Source organism: Megascapheus bottae, chromosome Y, assembly GCF_031878675.1.
Source record: "Megascapheus bottae isolate mThoBot1 chromosome Y, mThoBot2.hap1, whole genome shotgun sequence".
Taxonomy (NCBI): Eukaryota; Metazoa; Chordata; class Mammalia; order Rodentia; family Geomyidae; genus Megascapheus; species Megascapheus bottae.
The window spans coordinates 3,294,814-3,310,654 of NC_143548.1; the positions used below are offsets into that span (position 1 = coordinate 3,294,814).

The 15,841-nt window shown below is 35.6% G+C and overlaps 1 pseudogene; it reads left to right on the plus strand.

Moving 5' to 3' along the window:
• Positions 1-13,802: 13,802 nt before the first annotated feature.
• Positions 13,803-14,609, plus strand: LOC150040216 (ribosome biogenesis protein NSA2 homolog pseudogene; annotated as a pseudogene).
• The last annotated feature ends 1,232 nt before the right edge of the window (positions 14,610-15,841 follow it).

The window sequence follows — 15,841 nt, forward strand, 5'->3', positions numbered from 1 at the left end:
GAAGTCAGTAGCATTCTAATGAAAGGATCTCTAGGATATAAAAACATAAACCATATAATGAATGATTATTGTCCTTAGGGTACTATGTTATCTCTCATCTCTTTTGCTGTCCCTTGGTTATCTCATATTGTTACAGTATCTCACTTTGTTACCTGATATATCAGATATATTTGTAGTTGATTATTTGAAATTGGATAGGGAAGGGGGAAAACAAGATGAGGGGTGGAGGTGGGGGGGGAGGGAAATGGGGACAAAGACATCTGAAAGGGTATCAATGTATGTGAATTAATGCACCTTCTATCTGGCAAATATCATGTAACCCTTCTATTAATTACAGTAAAAATATATGAAAAAAATCAGTAGCATTCTTGTACTACACAGTATATAAACAGAAGGCCAAATCAAGAAGATGATCCCATTTGCAATAGACCACAAAAGAATAAAATACTTAGGAATTAATTTAACCAAAGATGTAAGGGAATTTATTAATGAAAACAAATTAAAGCAGACACTAGGTAATGGAAAGACATCCCATGCCCATGGATAGGGAGAACCAACATAGTGAAAATGGCTATACTGACAAAACTGATATACAAATTCAATGCAATCCCAATCAAAATCCCACAGACATTCTTTACAGAAATAGAAGATACAATCCAAAGGTTTATATGGAACAAGAAAAGACCTAGAATATCCAAAACAATTTGAGGCAAAAAGAGCAATGCTGGTGGTATTACAATACCAGACTTCAAACTCTACTATAGAGCTGTAATAATAAAAACAGACCAGAAGATCAGTGGAACAGAATAGAAGACCCAGAAATAGAACCATCTATCTACAGCCAACTTGTATTTGACAAAGGAGCCAAAGATATACAGTGGAACAAACACAGTCTATTCAATTATTGGTGCTGGCAAAACTGGGCAGCCACATGCAGAAAACTAAAAATTTACCCTAGCCTTTCGCCATGCACAAGCATTATCTCAAAGTTGATCAAAGACCTCAATGTCAGACTGGAAACAATGAAGCTGCTACCTGATAGAGTAGGAGAGACGCTGGAACTCATAGGCACAGGTAAAAGATTCCTAACAGAATCCCAGAGTCACAATAGATTGGAGAGTGATTCAATAAATGGCACTACCTAAAAATTAAAAGTTTCTGAACAGATAAAATCATAGTCAGAAAAGTAGAGAGACAGCCAACCAGCTGTGAAAAGATATTTATCAATGATATATCTGATAAATGCTTATTATCCACTAACTGCAGAGATCTCAAGAAACTAATCTCCCCCAAACCCAACAAACCATTCATAAATGGGCAATGAATAAAATTTTTAAAAATTAGACTTCAAAATATAAAGAATACATAACACAAAAAGAAGACTATATATATATGAGAACAATAACAAAAATTAAAGAGAAATATCAATATTGAAAACAGTAAGATGGAAAAGTAGAGGATCGAATCAATAAAAACATAATTTGAGCAGTCTGTACACAGAGAAGGAGTATGCCTACTTATTGCTGTCACAACGCTTCTTGGAGTGAACAGATCAAAAATGAAAGGTAGAAAAAAGGGAATGGTGTAGGATGGAGGAAATATGACATAAAAGGAAACAGTATAAATGAAAATATTAGGGGCCTGGCCAGGAGTTTGGTCTAGTGGTTGAGTGTTTGCCTAGCATGCACAAAGTCCCAGGTTTGATTCCTAGGTACCACATGTATAGGAAAAAGCCAGAATGTTACTGACACTCAAGAGGTAAATCTTTGCTTCACAAAGTCCAAGGACAGTGTTCAGGCCCTGAATTCAAGCCCAGAACTGGCAAAAATAGATGAGAGAAGTAATAAAATGATAATTAGAAAAGAAATTGTTGAGAGATTGGCGGAAGATAGCAGCAGTTCAGTGTGAGTCTTTCTGTGCTCTTATCGAGATACCAGTTCTAGCATTGTAGCGGAAAGTTCATACCTACAGATCAATTCTAAGTAAGCTTTAGCACCACAGAGATCTCAGACAGACAGGAAAAAAATCAGGGGGCAGTGTGGAGCAGCACTAACCACATGGAGCTGCTATGGAGACAAAGCCTCCCTCTGGAACTTGAGTGGATAGTGATTTTCAGCACTCAACTGCCAGCTACAGACAGAGCCAGAAAGAGCCTTACTGAGCCAAGAGCTATCTCCCATGGTGCATACCTGCCATGTTCACAGAACCAGAAAACCCAGGAATTTGTGATTACCTCCTTGGAGACATTTCCACTTTGGCTTTCAGAAGGGCATTGGGAAGGTGGCCCCTCCCCCATCAACCAACAGCAACACCATCTTGATTGCTTGCAAAGACCTGCCATACCAATAGGAGCCTGAAAAATGGTGCTGGCAACACCATCCTTCAAAAGGGCAAAGGTTTTCCCAGAGTCAGCTTAGCCAGGCATCCACTTCCTGTGCTAGCAGAAGTTCCTCCTCCTGAGCACAGCCACACTCCTGTTAAACAAAACCAGTGGTGGCTCCACTGGCTTTTTTTTCCTGCCCAATCAAGCAAACTGATAGGAGCAAACCACAAAGCCAAATCACATATTTGTCCATCATATACAGTTTTAATCATTTTAAAGAATGTACATCTTATTCCTAATGTATCTAGTGTTTCCAATATTGATAGATTGTCTGGATATTTTGTATTTAGGTTGGGGCATTTTTAATCTTTTTTATTTGGGTCTCCACTACTTTTTAATTTTTTGATTAAGTTGGAAAGGGGCTGGTCAATTTTGTTGACTCATCCAAACAACCAGGATTTTTTTAATTCTTAAGTATAGTAGATGTCATTTCAATCACATAAGTTTTATACTTTATTTTGGCTATTTTTGTCTTTCTAGTTGTCTTTGAATTAATTTATTCTTGCTCTTCTGGTTGCTTTTATTGCTTCATTAGATTATTTATTGAGTTACTTCTGTCTTTTCAATAGAGATCACTAGGAAGATAATTAGCTGTGTCCCATTAGTTCCTTTGTATTATATTTTCATTTTCATTGTATTATAGGAATTCTTCCATTTCTTCTTTGGTTTGTTCTGTAAGCAAAGTGTTTTTAGCAATGTTTTCATCTTCCATCTTTTTGAGTGGTTTTACACTGTGCTACGTTAATCAGAACTAGTCTGATTCCACCATGGTCAGATAGAATGAAGATTATGTCAGTCTTCTTGAATCCTCTTAGGTTCTTTGTGTAGACTATGACCTATTTTTTAGAATGGTCAATATGCCTCAGGGAAAAAAAAACTACAGTGCTTTTTGTTGGGTGCCAAACTTTGTAGAAGTCTGTTAAGATAAGCTGTGTAACCTTGTCACATTATTCACAGGTTTCTTTACTATTAATTAGCTTAGTTGATCTATCGATTGTGATTGAGTCTAACTTGCCCTGTACCTCTATGGGAGTTTGCTTCATGTATTTAGATGCACCAATGTCCAGAGAGTATTTGTGGTATTCTGGTTACTAACTGATCCCTTTATTAAATGGTCATCACCATTTTTGTGTACTGATTTCTTTAAGAAACATATGATGATAACTCCTACACAATTTTCTTATCAGTTCCTTGTTTGGAAACCTTACAAGTATAAGGCAACCAGAGTTATAGTGTAATTTCATAGTCTACCAGATTCTGACCAATCCCTAGGATTTGTCAGAGTAACCAGTTCTCCCAAAGTATTACTGCTTCTGCTTATTAGTTTAAGAGAAACACCAGACCTTTCGTGTTTATACAATATAGAATACAAAATTTCTTTGGTGTGTGGAGACTTGCACTTCCTGAACAGCTTACAGTTTGCGAATCTAAAAAGTAGACAGCATTGAAGGGAATATCAGAGATGTGTGGTTTGATAATTTATAACTATAGTTCTAAAGTGTTCAAATTAGAGAGAACCTACTTGAACACAGAACTCTTTGGTCATTATTTATATGCTGATTGCGGTTTCATTTCCCACTTGTGTGTAAATTGTCCCATATATTTTTTTTCTGAATCTTATTTTTTATTTTTTTATTGTAATTAGTAAAAGGGTTACATGATATTTGCCAGATAGAAGGTGCATTAATTCACATACATTGATACCCTTTCACATGTCTTGGTACCCATTACCCTCCCCCCCACACTCCCCACCCGTCTTGGTTTTCCCCCATTCCCTGTCAAATTTCAAATAACCACATACAAATAATTTCAATATATCAGATAACAAAGTGAGATACTATAACAATACGAGATAACCAAGGAACAGCAAAGGAGATGAGAGACAACATAGTACATTAAGGACAACAATCATTCGTTATATGGCTTTTGTTTCAATATCCTGGAGGTCCTTTCGATTAGCTTCATACTATATGGCCTTATGTATCAAGATTTTGCTCTATTGCAGATCTCTGCTAGTAGAGCCCAAGGTTTCATTTCCCACTTGTGTGTAAATTGTCCCATATATTTTTTCAATACTTACCTGATTTGGGATACTTTTATCAAGTGTTCTCCCTGTTCAAAGGCCTATCCTTTCAATATGTTTTTATGAGGTTTTTGCCATTCCTAGAGTTTGAACTAAGGGCTTGAGCACTGTCCTGTGAGCCTTTCTCAAGGCTAGAAGAGTACCTCTTGAACTACAGTACCACTTCTGGCTTTTTTTCTATGTATGTGGTACAGAGAAATCCAACCAGAACCTTTGTGCATGTTAGGCAAACACTCTCCCACTAGGCCACATTTCACATTTCCCCTTTTATTATGTTATAAGAAGTACAAATATGTCAAAAATTAATAAATTTTTCATGTGATAAATCCACTTTTAATAAGTATTAGTGAATTACTGGAGTTTAAGGAAAAAGATAAATCAGACTCCTTCTCACACTGAATAAAGTAGATAAAACATTATTATGTCTGTGTACAGACCTATTTAGTCACCAATATTTCTTTGATTAGCAGTATCTGTGAATATCTAAGGATGTCTGATCACCTGTTTTAGATACAAAGTTGAAACCTATAATACTGAAGTGAGAGCTTGGAACCAAGACCCTACAAAGGAAATGCTTGCCATTCCTGTGATTGTAGGATATACACACGGAGCAATTACTATTCACTTGGCAGAGAATCAAGGTGAAAATTTTGTTGAGTTGAAGATGCATTTAACAAGTCTGTTTGAACATTATCCTAGAATATAACTCAATAAATTTTCATGCATGTTTCATTTTCCTGTCTATTGCCTAAAAATTTAATTATGTTGGAAATATGTCATTCATGGAATTTGTAATTATATTGCTGGCAAAATATATTCAGCATACATTAGAAGACATTTTGAGCATAGAGTACTTCTCATATTTTTAGGAAGCAAAATTTTCAACATATATGTGTAACTTGGGTATTAACACAAATACTTAGAAACAACTACATATTAACTCTACTAGCACAATACACATTGCAGCACTATTCATCACTGGTAAGATAAAAAAAACAGACACTCCTCAGTAATGAATGGATCAACATGATGTGGTGCTTATGTACAGAGAATTTTATACTGCCATCAGAGAGAATGTCATTGCCCCATTCCTAAATTACTGGATCCTGGACATCAAAAGGCTGGAATTCATTGAAATGACACCCTCAAACCAGTCAGTTTCCCTTCTTTTATCAATTAAATAAGACTTTAAATTAAAATTATGTGAGAAAAGACAGAGAAAGATATTACATATGAATAAAGGAATATCTTCTTCTGAAGGATATTCTAAATTTCTATAAACCGAATGCCTGAGGACCAAGGGTCTTCAAATACTCTTTTTACAAGACAACTACAAATAGATCTAAACAGAGTGATTATTGGTGACTTTGACTACTATATACACCTCCATTTATATCAAGAAGGCAAATACTCAAGAATAAACTCAGAAATGAAAAACTGCACAGAACAAATAGACCTAACAAGGATCTTAAGATTATTCCAGACATTACAAAAAAATATAGGTTATTTTCAGCAAGGCATGAAATATTTTTAAAAATAGATCACATTTTAGGTGCAAAACAGCTCTTAGCAAATTCAGAATTGTTGGGATTTCTTGCTGCATTTTGTCAGACCACAATGGTATAGAGCTGGAAAGCAATATTCAAATGGCAACACAGAAAATTCTGTAAATTGTGGAGATTGAACAACATATTGTGAAATAACCAGTGGGTTATGGAAGAGATCAAAACAGAAATTATAAAGTTTACTGTATTTAATAAAAGGAGGATACAAAAGAGAAGATTCTTTGGGGCACAGTAAAGGCAGTATTTAGAGAAAATTTTATAGCTTTGAAAGTCCACTTCAACAAATTGGGGAAATCTTAAACCAACAATGTTTTAAGACTTTTTCTTTCCAAATTTATTTTATTTTTATGTGTAGAGTGGTTGCAGTTGTATTTATTAAATAGTAAGTACATTATTTCTTGGTTATTGGTACCCATTCTTATATTTTTCCTCCACTCTCTATCACACCCCCCTCCCACTTGTCTTGCATAAAAGATATTGATGCCCTTGGTGGAGCACTAGCCTTGAGCTGAAGAGCTCAGAGACAGTCCGGAGGCCCAAATTTCAAGTCCCACAAGTCACATAGAAAAGAGTAGAGGATGAAAAGAAATGATCTCTTCAGGTTACTCCTATATATCTTCACTCTGCTACATCTCTCTTGGGGAATCTTTCCTGAATACAGCACAGGGTCTTTCCTAGTCTCCCTGATCCCTATCTCTTATCAAAAATTTTCAGGATAATTTTATTTTTTTCAACAATATCCATTTAGAATACAATAAATGTTTTGGTGTGCAGTGCAAAAGCAATAAGAAAATGTGGAGATAAGAAAGTGGAGGAGCTTAGGAGATATTCTCTGGTATTGTATTAGAGAAAAGGTTCCAAACTGCTCCTGAAATGGGATAGCCAGCAATACCAACTTCCCTGATAAGGAGGCTGGTGCTCCTGAGAGGCTGTAGTTACAAATGTCTTCCTGGCAGCAACTGTACTGGAGTTTAGGCTCTCATTGTAGTTTGGAAATAAATTCAAAATTACAATCCCTCATTACCCACCACTTGTGATGGATTTGGGACCCAGATTTTGCGAGGAGATATGCATCAATGTTAGATGCACAGGTTGAGCTAGATCTGCAGTCTGTAACTGGGTAAATACAGTGGTAACAATATAGGCTATAACCTGAGTCTGAGAGCGCCTCCAGAATAAGCAGGAAGCCAAGCAGGTTGAATCCTCCAGTACTTCTCTTTGTGTCTGTCCACACAGTCAGAGCTAAACAATGTGCTCACCCCTTGCACCTGGGTCATTTTTTTTTGACGAACCAAAATCCAGTCTGATCAATATCTACAACATGAAAAAATTATATTATTTTCAAACCGGACTCATTACTGCAATGTATCACTGGTTCAAGTGGCCAATTTCAGTTAATGAAAGTAATCACATCACCAGGATGAAGGACAAGAAGCTCATGATCATCTTAGTTGATACAAAAAAGGTATTTTATAATATCCCATAGAGCTTTCTAATATTCATGGAATAAGGTTCAGAATAATAAAAGCCACAGAAGTCAAACGAAAACTACCATACTTAAAGGTGAAAAGTCAAAGCCATTTCCTCTAAAATCACAAGCGAGACAAGGATTTCAACTCTCTACACTCCTCCTCAATATTAATGAAATGCAAGCTGAAACATTTAGTAAAGAGTACAGCTCATACCTACATTATCACAATTATAAATATTTACTCCCCCTACAAGGGAGCACACAAATTTGTCAAGCAAACTCTCTTAGAATTACAGAACAAGATAGACACAAACACAATCATAGTGGGAGACTTCAACAGGACCCTCTCTCCAAATGACAGGTCAATGCAACAAAATTTAAGAAAAATACAATTGACTTAAATGACAACATTGCCCAGCTCGGTTTAAAAGACACACACAGTCATCCATCCAATGGTGAAACTTCATACATTTTTCTCAGCAGCACATGGAACACACTCCAAAATAGATCATATAACAGATACAAGAGGACTGATATTATCCCATGCATTCTATCTGATCAGAGTGGAATCAGACTAGTTCTGAACAATCCAATAAAAGTAAAAAACATTCAAACACTTGGAAGCTGAATAACAAACTTCTGAATAACTCCTGTGTGACAGATCAGATCAAAGAAGAGATTCAATTTTCTTGAATGAAATGAAAATCACAAAGAACTCATGGGATACAGCAAAGAAAGTTCTAAGAGGAGTGCATATTAAAAACACAGAAGAAGAGCATGTAAATAACCTAAAAATGAAATTGAAACACATAGAGGAGAAAGAAAATGTTGATTCTAAAATAACTGGAGGGACAGAAATAAAAAAATCAGAAATATCAGAGACTGAAATAAGTTCCATTATTCACAAAATTAATAAATCAAAAAGTTGGTTCTTTGAAAGTCACAAAATAGACAGATCCCTGGCAAGATTGGTCCAAAAAAGGAGAGGGGAGATTCAACAAGATCAGAGACCCCAAGGGAACAATCACAACCGATACCCAAGAAATTCAGTCCATTATGAATAAGTACTACCAGGGGCTATATTCAAAGAAACAAGAAAATCTAGTAGAAATAGGTGATTTCTTAAGTAAATACAGGCTGCCCACATTGAACAATGAAGAGGCAAACAATTGAACAATCCAATTTCATACAATGAAATTATGGAAGCAATCAAGGAAATGTCTACCAAAAAGAGCCCGGTTCAAGAAGGTTTCACTGTGGAAACTAGATGAAATAACACCTATATTCTTGAAACTCTACTGAGCAATACAAGCAGAAGGAGCAATATAAAACTCATTTAATGAAGCTAAAATTACTCTCATCCCCAAACCAGGGAAACACACAGACCTATCTCTCTAATGAACACAAATGCAAAACTCCTCAATAAAATATTAAATAACAGAATCTAGAAACAAAGTTAAAAATTGTACACTATGATCAAGTAGGCTTCATCCCAGATATGCAAAGCTGTTTTGGCATTCACATATCAATCAATGAAATACATTACATCAATAGAGCTAAGGATAAGAATCATATGATAATTTCTCTGGACACAGAGAAGGCAAATGCTAAATATCCAGTATCTACAGGGAATTCAAGAAACTCATCTTCCTCGAACCCAACAAACCAATTACTAAATGGGCAAGGGAACTAAGGAGAAAATTATCAAAAGAAGAGATTAAAATTGCAGAAAAGCATATGAGAAAATGTTCATCATCCATGGTCATAATGGAAGTGCAAATAAAAGCAACCCTAAGATATCACCTACATCCAACAAGAATGGCCAAGATTTTGAACTCAGACACGGCCAGTTGCTGACAAGGTTGTGAAGAAAAGGAATCCCACTACACTTCTGGTAGGATTTTAAACTAGTTCAGCCACTCTGGAAAGCAGTATGGAGGTTTCTTAAAGAATTGAAAATTGACCTTCCCTACAATCCCGCCATTCCCCTTCTGGGCATCTACCCTCAACATCATAACAAAAGATACGATAAGGACACCTGCTCAGCTATGTTTATCTCTGCATTATTCACAATAGCCAGGTGATGGAAACAATCCAGTTGCCCTATTGCAGATGCATGGATACAGAAAATGTGATATATATATATGCACAGAGACAACAGACAAGATAAAATAATGGCATTTGCAGGGATGTGGATGAATCTAGAGCGTATCATGTTGAGTGAGACAAGTCAGAACCAAAGGAACAAAAGGCGCATGGAATCCTTATTATGTGGCTATTACACAAACAATACAAGAGCCAGGACTCAATATTTGCATACCCAATGACATGGCCATGGTATGGGAAATATAAACACAACTACAGTCATAAAATCTTATGACTCCATAGACATAATGTTTTATTACTTTGATTAATATGTATCTATGATATACAAACCCTTAGCCTAATTTTGATTATGTTCTAAAATTAAGATTCCCTGTGTGAATACTTATTTGTTAAACATGTCATTTGAAATATGATCTAAAAATCAATGTTAATAAATTATTTAATAAAAAATATTGTGTAAAACAAAAAAAATGTTTATTGTTTCTCCGTGCTGTTGGCTGATGCCTATAATCCTCTCTACTCAGGAGTCTGAATTTTCAGGATCACAATTGAATGCCAGCATGGGCACAGAAGCCCTGAGAATCTTATCTCCTTTTCCCTACCTGAAACTGGAAGTGATTCTGTGACTCAAATGGTAGTGTTAGACTTGAGATGAGGAGCTCAGGCACACCACCCGGGCCCATATTTCAAGTCCAGCAACTGACACTCTTTAATCCTTACAAACACAGAATTTAAAGCAAGTATAGTCATTACCACACTCCTTTCTGTAAGAAGGAGAAATTTTTTTCTTCAAAATCTTTGGTCATATTTTGTCACAAAGCCTTCTGATATGCAAACTCTCCCTTATGGATAGTACTTGAGTTAAATATCATAACCATGGTGGTATTGATAGAAAGAAAATATCCTTATGCTCCCCTTGCACATAATTATGGTATATACACAATTTATTTGACTGATGTCACTATAAAGTCCACCTATTCTATATACTCTGCCCAGAGTGCGATAGAAGGCATTTGTTGTTTATCATGAAAGTACTCCAAGTTTATTATGTTTTCTAATAGAAGAGAGCATTCCTTGTGCCAGCACAGAACACTGAAAAATTAATCCTTACCATAGTGGCTTAGATATGTCTAAAATATTTGTGCCACTCTTAGTCAAACTGATATTAGTTGAAATGATGTTAGTCAAACTTCTCATATTTGAGGAGAAACTTGCAATTGACATTCTCTTTTCAAAGTCAAATCCTTCTACTATGTATAAATCATTTTAGTTCACTAACAAACTCCACATTGGCTCCTGAATTAATGAAGGCTGGTACTTTTTCTTGATCCTTATGAGACCAGGTGTTCAAATACATTAGATATTCATGTCTATGCCTTTATTTCTCTGTATATTTGATTGATCAAATTTATGCATGTGGCTGTGTGTCATACATATGTCCATTAAATATATGTCTTTAAGTTTAAAACAAAGATATACATATAAATATCTGTATATTATATATGTATATTGATGTACCATTTTCATCATTGAACTGGAATTTCTTTCTAGGAATACATGAATCATAGCTGTTTCTTGGGACAATTAGAAATAAAAAAATTCACCTGTGTATGTTTTCTTTCTTATTGTAATGTATAAGGCATTACAGGAATATTGACCAGATAGTAGGCACATGATTTCTCACACATTGATACACCTCCTCATTTTTGTCCTCATTTCCTTCCAATTATCTTGCTTTTCCCCCTTCTCTTTCCTATTTCATACTTATATACTATATACCAGGTAACAAAGTCAGATACTGTAAGTATGAAATTAACCAAAGGACAACAAAAGGGAAGAGAAATAACATACAGCATCAAGAACAAGATTCTCTTCATTCTTACTTCTTTTTCTCTATCTTTTTCTTCTTTTTTATTTTCAGGGGTAGGGATGGTCATGGGGCTGGAACTCTGGCCTGAGCACAGTCCCTGAACTCTCCAGCTCAAGGCTATCACTCTACACTTGAGCCAATCACACTTTTAATTTTCTAGAAGTTAACTGGAAATAAGAGCCTCTTGGATTTGTATTGCCTGGGCTGAATTTGAACCACAATCCTCAGGTGTCAGCCTTCTGAGTAGCTAGGAATACAGGCAAAATCCATATGCTGGTTTTCTTCTTTATTGGTTATGTCAAGGATCAGAACACAGACATTTCAACTTGAACAAACTTGTTCAAACATGTATGAAACTTTGAAACCCATGAACTCTTGAAAAGTATTGCAGTGATGTGCCAGTTTTAGACCTGAACGCAAACTTTCCTTAACAGGAAGCAACCCATATTCCAAATGTTGGTCCCATTATATAACTTCCATGTCACAACATCACTTGAGTCACCACATTGTTTCTATGTCTTTCCATATCTGTTACATCAGGCAAGCACTGTTATCAGTAGGACAAACTAAAGGACAAGTATGTCCCATGGTCATTTATAAACAAATCACATGTAATATATGAGGGTTTATTTTGCATACCAAATATTTTATTCTGGAATTATTTTTTTGGAATTTTGAGTCAGAACATTCAATAGAAATTAAAGAAAGAGAAAAGGGTATAAGATATAGCATGTGATGATTAGTTAGCCCTTTCTGAAAAATCTCAGATGAGAGAATATAATCTATTCTGAGTCTTGAGGAATGTGGGTCCACATTAGAGAAGAAATTGAAGCTTTACTTGACCTCCGCAGGGTGGGTGACAGCCACCCAAAGACCACATCTTGTATCTTATCCCTCTAAAATTCAAACATCAAAGAAAATGAAGAGTATAGAATATATATTTTAGCAGACCTTAAATATATATGTAGCAAATGTTTCCATGTCATCATATTAAGTAATATCTTAACATTCAAATTCAGTTGGGTTGCCAATGTATGAGGACAAAAATTTCCCAGTACAATTAGAATTTTGAGTACCCACACGACTTGAGTTCCAGTTAGTTCTAAGAACCAAATATTCCGCGATTCTGAAAAGCAGTTCCCTTGACAATTTTACTAATGGCATGTTTCTCATCAAAGAATTTACTTCAGTGAACATATCAGGGACAGTGAACTCAGGAACTATTTTCCTGCATTTTTTCGATTTTATGACTTTTAATTTTATGTGAATTTGGACCCATGAGAGGCCTTGTTTTGACCATATTTCTACAAATTAAGGCCACTTTTGTAGAAGAGGGTTTGAAAAGTGCTTTATTTATTTTTTGAGTTCTTAATTGTAAGAATGCTATGCATATACTAGCCAAATGAAGTTCATTGCAGCATTATTTACCATATCTCAGGTATGAAATAAAATCCAGATGCTGCTCAGTACATGAATTGATCAAGAAGATGTGGAACTTATACACAATGGAAATCCATGGAAATGGAAAGAGTTGGAAACATAATATTAAGTGAATTAATCCATACCCAAAGGAACATAGGCTCTATGCTTCACCTAATTTGAAATTATTAGTATACATCTAGGACTCTCCTACCAGAGGATTACAATAGCTCAAAACCTATGTACAAAATTCATATAGGCTGAAACTAATTGAAATGAATTCTAGAACATGGAAATAAGAGGTTTATCTTTGTGGTCGTTGTTCTCAATACACTTGTGCAACTTTTTCTTTTCTCTTGTTCCTCCACATGATTAATCTCAGGAGGGTTTATGTGACGATGATTCCAAGATATGTTTTAGGATGATATATACAAATATCAGGGAAATATGCACAAAGAAACACAATGTTCTACTGTAATGTTTACATGAAAAGTTTATCTTTAAGTGCAATAAAAACTTTTCCAGACTGAATCTTTCATAGAAATATTGGTTTTGGTCTTGCATCAATATCATTGTTTAGTTGGCACTTTTCATGGTCTAGTAAATTTACTAGTATACAATGGATTCACACACAGATTTCCTCAAATATCGAATTTCCATGTTTTCCTAAATATCCTGCTTTTAAAACAAGAGAAGAAAATATGACTAAGCATTGGATCACTAACCATGTATGTGTAAAGAAAGCATAAGAGGTGTGGGCTGAAGCAATTAGAAATAATGGGTGATGTAATTAGAAATAATGGATGCAGATAGATGGTCACTCTTTCGGCTTGGATTGAGCAGGGGCTGCTCCTGGGTATCAGAGACCCCGACTTGACAGAATTTTTTCTCTTCATGCTTTCCCCATGCCACAAAATGAATATACTGACTTACATTATAAATGCTACGGATATCATTTCGATTACCATGAGAAAAAGAGAAAGAGAGCAGAGAGGCTCATGAACGATGAAAGAAGGCCAAAAAAACCCCAAAAAGATTGGCCTGAAGGCTAATCTCTACCAAAAATACAAATGAAAAAGACCATCAAGATGCAGGAAAAGAAAAACACCAAACAAAAAGATGATGAGAAGATTCCTCAGGGAGCGGTACCTGCCTATCTGTTGGACAGAGAAGGACAGTCGTGAGCAAATTTACTGTCCAACATGATTTTTAAAAAATGGAAAGAGAAGGCAGGAAAGAGAAGGTGGGAAGTCCTTTTGCTCAAAGTTAGTGTCCAGGGAGAAACAGAAGTATTAAAAGTTGTTGGTACTGGGAAGAGAAAAAAATAAGGTATGGAAGAGGATGGTTACTAAAGTCTTCTTTCTTGGAGATGGCTTTACAAGAAAGCCTTCTAAATATGAGAGGTTCATCAGGAAAGTGGCATTACACTTCAACAAGGCCATCATAATACATTCTGGACTGAAAGCCACCTTTTGCCTGCCAATACCTGGTGTAAAAGGACCCTTCATCTCCACTTTTTAGAACCTTGGGTGTCATTCCCAAAGAGAATGTCAGTGAGCTGGGCTTAGTGACACAAAGAGGCAAGGTGATTTGGAGTAATATGCCCAGGTTACCAACAATCCTGAAATGATGGATGCATAAATTCATTCTTCCTGGTTTGCAAGACATTTCGTACAAGTAACTCCTTACAATATTTAAAGACTACACACTAATCAGGAAAACTGCCATCACTGTGTTGTTTCTAGGTACTATCAAAGAGCTTTACTTATCTGAAATCAAGAAAAATAGTCATTAAATTGTAAAAAAAATAAAATGGCCTATTTTTACAAAATCCAAATAATGGAATATCTTAAATAATTACCTTTCATATATTCAGAATTTTGTCATTTTTAAAAATTTAGATGTTTTAGTGGACTCTGTGTATGTGTGTGTACTGTAGTGTGTGTGTATGTGTGTGTGTGTGTGTGTGTGTGTGTGTGTGTGTGTGTGTGTGTAGTGGAAAAGATCACTGGTAACTGTGAGAAATAGGAACATTAACATGTGCCCTGCCAAAGTTATTGTAAAATTAAGGAAGTTCCAAGCAGGGAAGATACTTTATATTGATCCTGTGACAAAGCAGTTTTCAAGTGAAACTTGTAATTATTACATACTCACACAAACACACACACACATACACACACATACTTTCACTCTCCCTCTTCACTCACTTGATTTCTCGTCTGATCTAAAATTTTGATAGGAAGTGAGGAAAGAACATTTCATAGGAAGAGACCACTCTATTTGGTATATTCAGAAGCGAGACTGTTTGAATTGTCTTTCAAGGATACTATGTCTGTGTTCACTATCATTGCCAGAGCAAACTCTCAAAGGACAGGCTATCAATATGTTAACTAATCATATCACATTCAAATTGCAATTGATGCTAAGGTACCACCACTGTCGTTTCTCAGTATTCTGAATTCTTAAATCCCAGAAAACTTTGTTCAGGGCCAGAACTTGTCACATGGCAAGAGATTCAACTTCTGCACAACACATATCAGTAAGATCCCTTTGTTCTGCATCCCCTCAGGGTAAATGACAAAGAAAATATGTGGTTTCCACCAAAAAAGAAAACTGGATCAGGCAAAAACTTGGCATTTGAAAAGCACTAAGATATTCACACAAGACCATTTGTCAAGAAGTGCCAAGGTTTGGAATCACTTTCAAATGGCTGTGAATTTTTCTGAAATGTTTCCACCTGTACTTTTGGCAGTTATCTCAAAATACATCCCATTGTGCAAGTGAAGAGATGAATTTGCTTGCCATTCTGCAAGTTGATATTCATTGCCCAACATAGCTGGCATTTTGTTTATATGTATCAAGATAACTTTCCTTATTTAATTCTTCAAGGTATAAAGGAATCACTGTATTTATGTTTGCTCGCATTGCTCAAAAAGGCAGTTAA